This window comes from Mobula birostris, chromosome 6 (genome assembly GCF_030028105.1).
Source record: "Mobula birostris isolate sMobBir1 chromosome 6, sMobBir1.hap1, whole genome shotgun sequence".
NCBI lineage: Eukaryota > Metazoa > Chordata > Chondrichthyes > Myliobatiformes > Myliobatidae > Mobula > Mobula birostris.
In genome coordinates, this window is record NC_092375.1 from 176,444,725 (window position 1) to 176,457,033 (window position 12,309).

Genomic DNA, 12,309 nt, shown 5'->3' on the forward strand with positions numbered 1-12,309 from the left:
TGGTGCGCAAGTGGAACAGGTCCAGAGCTTTAAGTTCCTCGGGGTCAATATCACAAATGACCTGACTTGGTCCAACCAAGCAGAGTCCACTGCCAAGAAGGCCCACCAGCACCTTTAATTCCTGAGGAAGCTAAGGAAATTTGGACTGTTCCCTAAAACACTCACTAATTTTTATAGATGCACCGTAGAAAGCATTCTTCTAGGGTGCGTCACAACCTGGTATGGAAGTTGTCCTGTCCAAGACCAGAAGAAGCTGCAGAAGATCGTGAACACAGCCCAGCACATCACACAAACCAATCTTCCATCCTTGGACTCACTTTACACCGCACGCTGTCGAAGCAGTGCTGCCAGGATAATCAAGGACACGACCCGCCCAGCCAACACACTTTTCGTCCGTCTTCCCTCTGGGAGAAGGCTCAGGAGCTTGAAGACTCGTACGGCCAGATTTGGGAACAGCTTCTTTCCAACCGTGATAAGACTGCTGAACGGATCCTGCCCCAGATCTGGGCCATACTCTCCAAATATCCGGACCTGCCTCTCGGGTTTTTTGCGCTACCTTACTTTCCCTTTTCTATTTTCTATTTATGATTTATAATTTAAATTTTTAATATTTACTATCGATTTGTACTCCAGGGAACACGAAGAGCAGAACCAGATATCGCTGTGATGATCGTATGTTCTAGTATCAATAGTTTGGTGACAATAAAGTATAAAGTATATTGTCTGGTGCATGGTGGATGCAATGGTGCCAGAGGTGGAAAAATATTTCTGGATTCTGCAGATATTGAGTTGTCCTGGATCCTGGCAACTTCTGGAAATAGAAAATATGAAGAAAGGTATTTTGGTACATAAACAATGGGAAAAAGGATGCATGGGATCAGTACATTTTGGGTGATTGATTTCTGAACCTTGGGAAAAGAATTCTGGGATTTGTATTCATTGGGCAGGGCACATTTTCCAAAAGCACTGGAAATAGGATTTGTAAGCTTCTAAGTCCTATTTGGCAGCAGATCATAGACTGAATTGTAGATTTTAGGGGAAAGAAATATTTAAGAATCAGAGATAGTTTGGAAAGCAGAAGAAAAATCAGAATCAGGTTTATTACCGCGAAATTTGTTAACTTAGCAGCAGCAGTTCAATGCAATACATAATATAGAAGAATAAAATAAATTAATAATAATGATATTAATAATCAATCAATTACAGGAGATGTATGTTGAATAGATTAAAATTGTGCAAACACATAAATGATATATATTAAAAATTGAGGTTGTGTTCACAGGTTCAATGTCCATTTAGGAATCAGATGGAAAAGGGGAAGAAGCTATTCCTGAATCGCTGAGTGTGTGCCTTCAGGCTTCTGTACTTCCTACCTGATGGTAACAGTGAGAAAAGGGCATGCCCTGGGTGCTGGAGGTCCTTAATAATGGACGCTGCCTTTCTGAGACACCACTCCTTGAAGATGTCCTGGGTACTTTGCAGGCTAGTACCCAAGATGGAGCCGACTAAATTTACAACCCTTGCAGTTTCTTTCAGTCTTGTGCAGTAGCACCCCCCTCCCACCACCCCCCATCCCCCACTATACCACACAGTGATGTAGTCTCTCAGGATGCTCACTAAAGTAAATCTGTACAAGTTTTTGAGTGTTTTTGTTGACATACCAAATCTCTTTAAACTCCTAATGAAGTATAGTTGCTGTCTTGCCTTTGTTTTAACTACATCGATTTGTTGGGACCAGGTTAGGTCCTCAGAGATCTTGACACCCAGGAACTTGAAACTGCTCACTCTCTCCACTTCTGTTCTCTCTGTGAGGATTGGTATGTGTTCCCTTATCTTATTCTTCCTGAAGTCCACAATCAGCTCTTTCATCTTACTGAATCTGGGTGCCAGGTTGTTGTTGCAACACCATTCCACCAGTTGGCATATCTCGCTCCTCTTGTCCCCATCTGAGATTTGACCAACAATGGTTGTATCATCAGCAAATTTATAGATGCTAACCATATAACCATGTAACAATTACAGCACGGAAACAGGCCATCTCGGCCCTTCTAGTCCATGCTGAACTCTTACTCTCATCTAGTCCCACCGACCTGCACTCAGCTCATTCCTTTCCTGTCCATATAGCTGTCCAATTTAACTTTAAATGACAACATTGAACCTGCCCCAACCACTTCTGCTGGAAGCTCGTTCCACACAGCTACCACTCTCTGAGTAAAGAAGTTCCCCCTCATGTTAACCCTAAACTTTTGCCTTTTAACTCTCAACTCATGTCCTCTTGTTTGAATTTCCCCCACTCTCAATAGAAAAAGCCTATCCACGTAACTCCATCTATCCCCCTCATAATTTTAAATACCTCTATCAAGTACCCCTCAACCTTCTACTTTCCAAAGAACTAAGAATAATCCATTTTATCATTTAAACTCTCAAGCCCGCCACCCTATTACAAATGTATTCTTTTTCCTTCCTTTTCTCCTCAGATGAAAATTTGTTTCAAATTAATCCTTAAAGTTTGAAATGAAATGTCCAAGTAAAACAAGCTGTTTCTCTCTTCAAAACAAAACATCCGATTTGCTGATTTCCAGAATCTGCAATATATTGGTTTATATCGTTCAAAGAAAAATACAGTGCATTCTGGTTAATTGGGCCATTGGTTAATCGGAGCAGCTACTTATCTGGGATACTATGCCGCTTAATTGGGGCAGGAGTGTGCCCCAATTTCTACCTCGCGTCAGTCAGGTGCACTTGTATGGCTGTTACGCACTACAGCATGCCTAGAGCAACTTTTTTCAAATAGCGTCATTTGCATATGCTTGTTGTTATTCATTTGAGCTGACCAATATCAAGTTACAAACCAGTAAGTTTAGGCACTACTTCAGGCAGGAAGGCAATGAAGGCAATCCATTATCTGCACGAGGTGTCTAGACTGATTTTATTCATTTACAGTTAATCAAAAGAACATAGCAGCATACACTGCATGAATTCCTCCATCGATAACAGTTTTATAGTACTGTAGTAAATATTGGTAATGTTCTGATTTGTTCTTTTTACATTTAAATACGTTGTTTGACGCTCAGTTAAACATACTTTATCTTTTAAAACTATTTCCATGAAACTTCAGCTAATTGGGGTAGCCACTTAATTGAGCCAAAATATACTAGTCATGTGTCTCAATTAACCAGAATCCACTGTATATTGCACAGATTTTACAAATATGGTATTTGAGCTATGCCTAGCCACACAGTCATGGGTATAGAGAGAGTAGAGCAGTGGACTAAGCACACACCTCTGAGGTGCACTAGTATTGATTGTCAGTGAGAAGGAGATGTTATCACCAATCCACACAGATTGTGGTCTTCCGGTCAGGAAGTTGAGCATCCAATTGCAGAGGGAGGTACAGAAGCTCAGGTTCTGTAACTTCTCAATCAGCATTGTGAGAATGATGGTATTAAATGCTGAACTATAGTTGATAAACAGCATCCTGACATAGGTTTTGTGTTGTCCAGGTGATTTAAAGCTGTGTGAAGAGCCATTGAGATTGTGTCTGCTGTTGACCTATTGTGAAGATAGGCAAATTGCAATGGGCCCAGGTCCTTGCTGAGGCAGGAGTTCAGTCTAGTCATAACCAATGTCTCAAAGCATTTCATCACTGTAGATGTGAGTGCTACCGGGCGATAGTCATCAAGGCAGCTGACATCATTCTTCTTAGGCACTGGTATAATTGTTGCCTTTTTGAAGCAAGTGAGAACTTCCACCCGTTGTAGTGAGAGGTTGAAAATGTCCTTGAATACTCCCACCAGTTGGCTGGCACAGGTTTTCAGAACCTTACCCTGTACTCCATCAGGATCTTCCGCCTTGAGAGGGTTCACTCTCTTTAAAGACAGCCTAATATTAGCCTCAGAGACAGAGATCACAGGGTCACCGGTGCAGCTGTAATTATATTCTCCCTTTCAAAGCGGCCGTAGAAGGCGTTGAGTTCATCTGGTAGTGAAGCATTGCTGCCATTCATGCTGTTGGGTTTTGCTTTGTAGGAAGTAATATCTTGCAAACCTTGCCAGAGTTGTCATACAACCAGTGTCACCCTAACCTCATTCAAAATTGTCTCTTCGCCCTTGAAATAGCCCTCTGCAAATCATACCTGGTTTTCTGGAACAGGCCTGGGTCGCCACACTTGAATGCCACAGATCTAGCCTTCAGCAGACAACAAAACTCCTGATCCATCCATGGCTTTTGGTTTGGAAGTGAACAGTAAGCCTTTGTGGGCACACAGGTTTTAATGAAGTCTGTAACGACTGCATCATACTCATCCAGGTTCGAAGATAAATCCCTGTATACAGTCCAGTCCATCAATTCAACGCAGTCCTGTAGGTGCTCCTGAGCTTCCCTTGTCCATACCTTCTTGGTCCTTACTACTATTGCTGCAGTCTTCAGTCTCTGCCTCAGGGAGCAGAAGTACAGGTAGGTGATCAGACTTCCTGAAGTGAGGGCGTGGAATAGCACAGTAAGCATTCTTAATGTTGGTGTAACAATGGTCCAGTGTGTTGTTTCCTCTGGGATTGCAAGTGATCTGTTGATGGTAGTTGCTTAGTGATTTTTTTTCAGACTGGCCTAGTTAAAATCCCTCAAACAATGGCGAAGACATTAGGGTGCGCTGTTTCGTGCATGGTGATCCCATTGCTCAGATCATCTAAAGCATGACTGATATTGGCCTGAGGTGGAATGTATATGGCTACCAAAATGATCCCAGAGATCTGCTGTAGTGGGTAAAAAGGACAGCATCTAACTGCTAGATATTCTGGGTCTGGTGAGCAGAATTGGGACAGTACTGATATACTTGAACACCAAGAGGAGTTGATCATGAAGCATACTCCTCCACCTCCGCTTTTGAGAGACTCTATAGATCTATCCTGACGGTGTAAACCCGTCAATCTGAATCGCTGCATTCAGTATGGAAGGGGTTAACCAGGATTTGGTGAAACAAATGACATACACGGTCCTAATGTTCTTCTGATTCAGCACGGGAATATTTAATCGTATCCATTGAGAGTTCTGCTGCTACACGAGTCACTCGAGGTGCCCTAGAAATAGTTTCGGCCAGCACAAAAGTTCATAAGACCATAAGACAAAGGAGCAGAAGTCGGCCATTCGGCCCATCGAGTCTGCTCTGCCATTTTATCATGAGCTGATCCAGTCTCCCATTTAGTCCCACTCCCCCGCCTCCTCACACTAACCTTTGATGCCATGGCTATTCAGATACCTATCAATTTCTGCCTTAAATACACCCAATGACTTGGCCTCCACTGCTGCCCGTGACAACAAATTCCATAGATTCACCACCCTCTGGCTAAAAAAAATTTCTTCGCATCTCTGTTCTGAATGGGTGCCCTTCAATCCTTAAGTCATGCCCTCTAGTACTAGACTCCCCCATCATGGGAAACAACTTTGGCACATCCACTCTGTCCGTGCCTTTCAACATGTGAAATGTTTCTATGAGGTCCCCCCGCATTCTTCTAAACTCCAAGGAATACAGTCCAAGTGCGGACAAACGTTCCTCATATGTTAACCCTCTCATTCCCGGAATCATTCTAGTGAATCTTCTCTGTACCCTCTCCAATGTCAGCACATCCTTTCTTAAATAAGGAGACCAAAACTGCCCACAGTACTCCAAGTGAGGTCTTACCAGCACCTTATAGAACCTCAACATCACATCCCTGTTCCTATACTCTATTCCTCTAGAAATGAATGCCAACATTGCATTCGCCTTCTTCACCACTGACTCAACCTGGAGGTTAACCTTAAGGGTATCTTGCAGGAGGACTCCCAAGTCCTGTTGCATCTCAGAACTTTGAATTCTCTCCCTATTTAAATAATAGTCTGTCCGTTTATTTCTTCTGCCAAAGTGCATAACCATACACTTTCCAACATTGTATTTCTTTTGCCACTTCTTTGCCCATTCTTCCAATCTATCCAAGTCTTTCTACCGACGCTGTTTCCTCAGCACTACCGGCCCCTCCACTTATCATTGTATCATCAGCAAACTTAGCTACAAAGCCATCTATTCCATAATCCAAATCGTTGATGTATAACGTAAAAAGAAATGGCCCCAACACGAACCCCTGTGGAACACCACTGGTAACCGGCAGCCAACCAGAATAGGATCCCTTAATTCCCACTCTGTTTCCTGCCAATCAGCCAACGCTCTATCCACATATGTAACTTTCCCGTAATTCCATGGGCTCTTATCTTGTTAAGCAGCCTCATGTGTGGCACCTTGTCAAGGGCCTTCTGAAAATCCAAATATACAACATCCACCGTATCTCCCTTGTCTAGCCTACTTGTAATTTCCTCAAAAATTTGTAATAGGTTTGTCAGACAGGATTTTCCTTTAAGGAAACCATGCTGAATTCTGCCTATCTTGTCATATACCTCCAGGTATTCTGTAACCTCAACCTTGACAATCAACTCCAACAACTTCCCAACCACTGATGTCAAGCTAACAGGTCTATAATTTCCTTTTTGCTTACTTGCCCCCTTCTTAAATAGTGGAGTGACATTTGCAATCTTCCAGTCTTCTGGAACCATGCCAGAATCTATCGACTTTTGAAAGATCATTGCTAATGCCTCCACAATCTCCACAGCTTCTTCGTTCAGAACACGGGGGTGCATTCCATCTGGTCTGGGAGATTTATCTACCTTTAGACTACTCAGCTTCCCGAGTACTTTCTCTGTCATAATTGCAACTGCACACACCTCCCTTCCCTGTCCGGTATACTGCTGATGTCTTCCTCAGTGAAGACTGATGTAAAATACTCGTTCAGTTCCTCCACCATCTCCTTATCTCTCATTACAATTTCTCCAGCATCATTTTCTATCGGTCCTATATCTACTCTCACCTGTCTTTTACTCTTTATATACTTGAAAAAGCTTTTAGTATCCTCTTTGATATTATTTGCCAGCTTCCTTTCATAGTTCATCTTTTCCCTCTTAATGACCTTCTTAGTTTCCTTTTGTAAGCTTTTAAAAACTTCCCAATCCTCTGTCTTCCCACTAATTTTTGCTTCCTTGTATGCCCTCTCCTTTGCTTTATCTTTGGCTTTGACTTCTCTTGTCAGCCACGGTTGCATCCTTTTTCCATTCAAAAATTTCTTCTTTTTTGGAATATATTTGTCTTGCACCTTCCTCACTTCTCGCATAAACTCCAGCCACTGCTGCTCTGCCGTCCTTCCCGCTAGTGTCCCTTTCCGGTCAACTTTGGCCAGTTCCTCTCTCATGCCACTCTAATTTCCTTTATTTCACTGAAATACCGACACATCCGATTTCGGCTTCTCTTTTTCAAATTTCACAGTGAACTCAATCATGTTATGATCACTGCCTCCTAACGGTTCCTTCACCTCAATCTCTCTGATCACCTCCAGTTCAGTACACAATACCCAATCCAGTACAGCCGATCCCCTAGTGGGTTCAACAACAAGCTGTTCTAAAAAGCCATCTTGCAGACATTCTTCAAATTCTCTCTCTTGAGATCCAGTGCTGACCTAATTTTCCCAATCTACTCACATGTTAAAATCCCCCACAATTATCATAACACTGCCCTTCTGACAAGCTTTTTCTATTTCCTGTTGTAATTTATAGTCCACATCACTGCAGTTGTTTGGAGGCCTGTATATAACTGCCATCAGGGTCCTTTTACCCCTGCAATTTCTTAGCTCAACCCATAAAGATTCTGCACCTTCTGATCCTATGTCACCTCTTTCTAATGACTTAATATCATTTCCTACCAATAAAGCCACACCATCCCCTCTGCCTACCTGTCTATCCTTCTGATGCACCGTGTATCCTTGGACGTTCAGCTCCCAGAGACATGCATGCTTTAGCCACATCTCAGTGATGTCTACAATAAGACAAAGGAAAAGAACTAGTCCATTCAGCCCATTGGATCTGCTCCACCATTCCATCATGGCTGATTTATTATCCCTCTCAACCCCTTCTCCTGCTTTCTCCTCATATCCCTTGGCGGCCTTACTGATCAAGAGCCTATCAGTCTCTGCTTTAAATATACCCAGCGACTTGGTCTCCACAGACATCTGTGGCAATGAATTCCACAGATTCACTACACTCTGGTGAAAGAAATTCCTCCTCATCTCCATTCTAAAGGGATACCTTTCTATTTTGAGGCTGTCCCCCCCGATCTTACACTTCACCCACAATAGAAAACATCATCTCTTTGCCCACTATATCTAGGTGTTTCAATAATCGATAAGTTTCAGTGAGATCCCCTCCCCTGCCTCATTCTTCTACACTCCAATGAGTACAGGCCCATAACTCCTCATATTAACCCTTTCATTCCCAGAATAAATCTCGTGAAACTCCGCTGGATCCTCTCCAATGCCAGCACACCATTTCTCAGATAAGGGACCCAAAAACAATTACAATACTCCAAGTGCAGTCTGACTGACACCTGTTAAAGCCTTAGCAATATATCTTTGCTTTTATGTTCTGGTCCTCTTGAAATAATTGCTAGCATTGCATTTGTTTTCTTTACCAATGTCTCAACCCACAAGTTAACCTTTAGGGAGTCCTGGATGAGGACTCCCAAGTCCCTTTGCACCTTTGTTTTCTGAATTTGCTCCATGATTAGAAAATAGTTTATTCCTTCATTCCTTTTACTGAAGTGCATAACCATATATTTCCTTAGACTGTATTCCATCTACTACTTCTTTGCCCATTCTCCTAATCTGCATACGGTCTTTTGGAGATTCTCTATTCCCGCAACAACACCTGCCCATCCATCTATCTTCAACTCGTCCACAAACTTGGCCACTAAGCCATCAATTCTGTCATCCAAATGATTGACATATGATGTAAAAAGAAGCGGTCCCAATGCTGACCCCTGTGGAGTATTACTAGTCAGTGGCAGCCAATCAGGAAAGGTCTCCTTTATTTCAACTCTCTGTATCCTGCCAGTCAGTCCATGCTAATATCTTTCCTGTAGTACCATGGGTTCTTATTTTGTTTAGCAGATTCATGTGCAGTACCTTGTCAAATACCTTCTCAAAGTCCAAGTAAACACCATCCACTGACTCTCCTTTGTCTATCCTGCCTGTTATTTCTTCAAAGAACCTCAACAGATTTGACAGATAAGATTTTCTCTTTGGAAAACCATACTGACTTTGGCCTATTTTATCATGTGCCTCCAAGTACCCCATAACCTCATCCTTAATAATGGACTCAAAGATTATTCCAACTCTACATTTTCATTTCTGTTTTCTATTATGCCCTACCAATCATTTCCACTCTCCCTCAATCCCTCCTATTCAGTTCCATTCATTACATTAGCTAACTTGAGGATAGGAATCTGCAGGACAGAGGGAACATGCAAAGTGGGAACAGCATTATGATCAAAGGTAAAAATACAAAAGAAATTAGTTAGAATTAGAATTTGTTCAATCTTACATCCATCCCACAACATGAGAGAGTAAAAAATATTTGCATTATGACTCTGTTGAAATGTACAGACATGTGAATTTAAAAATCTAATGGTTTGGAGAAAGAAGCTGTCTTGAAGCCTATTGGTCCTGGCTTTAATGCTGCGATCGTGTTTACCAGATCAAAGCAGCTGAAACAGTTTATGGTTGGGGTGACTAGTGTTCCTGATGATCTTCCAGGCCTTCTTTCTACACCTGCTGCTATAAATGTCCTCAGTGGAGGGAAGCTAACCCTCAGATGTGTGAAGGAAGAGAAGTAGGTGCAGTTACTGTTACAAGAGAGAAGGTGCTCAAAAAACTGAAAGACCTACAGGTATATAAGTCACCTGGACCAGATGAACTGCACCCTAGGATTCTGAAAGAGATAGCATTAGAGATTGTGGTGGCATTAGAAATTATCCTCAAAAAAAAAAATCATTGGACTCTGGCATGGTGCCAGAGGACTGGAAAATTGCAAATGTTACTCCACTCTTTAAGAAAGGAGGAAGGCAGCAGAAAGGAAATTATAGACCGGTTAGCCTGACCTCAGTGGTTGGAAAGATGTTGGAGTCAATTGTTAAGGATAAGGTGATGGAGTACTTGGTGACACAAGACAAGATTGTACAAGGTCAGCATGGTTTTGCCTGACAAAACCTGTTGGAATTCTTTGAGTAGATTACAAGTAGGATAGATAAAGGGGATGCAGTGGATGATGTATATTTGGATTTTCAGAAGGCCTTTGAAAAGGTGCCACACATGAGGCTGTTTAGCATATTAAGAGCCCATGGTATTACAGGAAAGTTACTGTCATGGTTAGAGCATTGGCTGATTGGTAGGAAGCAGCGAGTGGGAATAAAATGATCCTTTTCTGGTTGGCTGCCAGCGACTAGTCATGTTCCACAGGGGTCAGTGTTGGGACCGCTTCTTTTTATGCTGTATATCAATGATTTAGATGATGGAATAGATGACTTTGTTGCCAGGATTGCAGATAATGTGAAGATTGTTGGAGGGGCAGGTAGTGTTGAGGAAACGGGAAGATTGCAGAAGGACTTAGACAGATTAGAAGAATGGGCAAGAAAGTGGCAAATTAAATACAATGTTGGAAAATGTGCACTTTGGTCCTAGAAATAAAAGTGTGGACTATTTTCTAATCGGGGAGAAAATCCAGGAATCTGAGATGCAGAAAAACTTGGGAGCCCTTGTGCAGAATACCCTGAATGTTAACTTCCAGGTTGAGTCGGTGGTGAGGAAGGCAAATGCCATGCTAGCATTCATTTCAAGAGGTCTAGAATACAAGAGCAAGGATGTGATACTGAGGCTTTATAAGGCACTGGTGAGGCCTCACCTTGAGTATTGTGAACAGTTTTGGGCCCCTCATCTTAGAAGAGATGTGTTAGCATTGGAGAAGGTCCAGAGGAGGTTCATAAGGATGATTCCAGGAATGAAAGGGTTATCATACGAGGAACATTTGAAGGCTCTAGGTTTTTACTCACTATAATTCAGAAGGATGAGGGGGGATCGTATTGAAACCTTTTGAATGTTGAAAGGCCTAGACAGAGTAGATGTGGAAAGGATGTTTCCCATAGTGGGAGAGTCTAGGACAAGGGGGCAGAACCCCAGGATAGAGGGGCGCCGTTTCAAAACAGAGATGCTGGGAAATTTCTTTAGCCACAAAGTGGTGAACTTGTGGAATTTGTTACCACATGCAGCTGTGGAGTCCAGGTCATTGGGCAAATTTAAGGCAGAGATTGATAGGTTCTTGACTGGACATGGCATCAAAGGTTATAGGGAGAAGGCCAGGGACTGGAGTTGAGGGGATAGAAAAAAAGGATCAGCCATGATTGAATGGCGGAGCAGACTCGATGGGTCAGATGGCCTAATTCTGCTCATGTCTTATGGTCTTATGTGCTGGGCTGCCCGTACCGCTCTCTGCAGTGGCCAGTGATCAAGGTTGATGTAGTTCCTGTACCAGACGGTGATACAGCCAGACAGGATGCTCTCAATGGTGCCCATGTAGAAGGTTTGAGGATTGGGGGGACCCATGCCGAACTTCTCCAGTCACTTGAGGTGGAAGAGATGCTGTTGTGTTTTTTTGCCACAAAGCTGGTGTGTACAGTCCAGGTGAGATCATTGGTAATGTATATACTGAGGAACTTGAAACTACTCACCCTCTCAACTGCAGGCCCATTGATGTTGATCGGGCCGAGCCTGTCTCTGTTCCTCCTGTAATCCACAATCAGCTCTGTTGCTTTTTGGACATTGAGGGAGAGGTTGTTATCCGGGCACCACTGTGGCAACCTCTCTTCTGTAAGCTGTCTCATTGCAGCCAGAAATAAGGCTGATCAAAGTTGTGTCATCTGTAATTTGATCAGCAGATTGGAGCTGTGTGTGGCAGTACAGTCGTGGGTATAAAAGGAGTAGAGAAGTAGGCTCAGAACACAACCATGGGGGCACCTGTGTTGAGAGTCAGAAGGGCAGAGGTGAGAGAACCCATCCTTGCCTCCTGTCAGCGATCCAATAGGAAATCTAGGATCCAGCTCCACACGGTGGGGTGTAGTCCAAGGTCTCTGAGGTCTCTGAGCTGCTGTCAAGTCTGGAAAGAATAATGGTGTTGAATGCTGAACTGTAGTCCAGCAACAGCATTCTAACATATGTATCCCTCTTCTCCAGGTGAGTGAGGACAGTATGTAGTGCTGTGGCTACGGCATCATCGATAGACCGGCTCTGTCGGTGGGCAAATTGTAGGGGGTCCAGTGTGGGTAGTAGCATGTTTTATATATAGTCTTTAACCAGCCTTTCAAAGCTTTTGCTCATAATTGAGATGAGTGCAACAGGGCATCAATTGTCC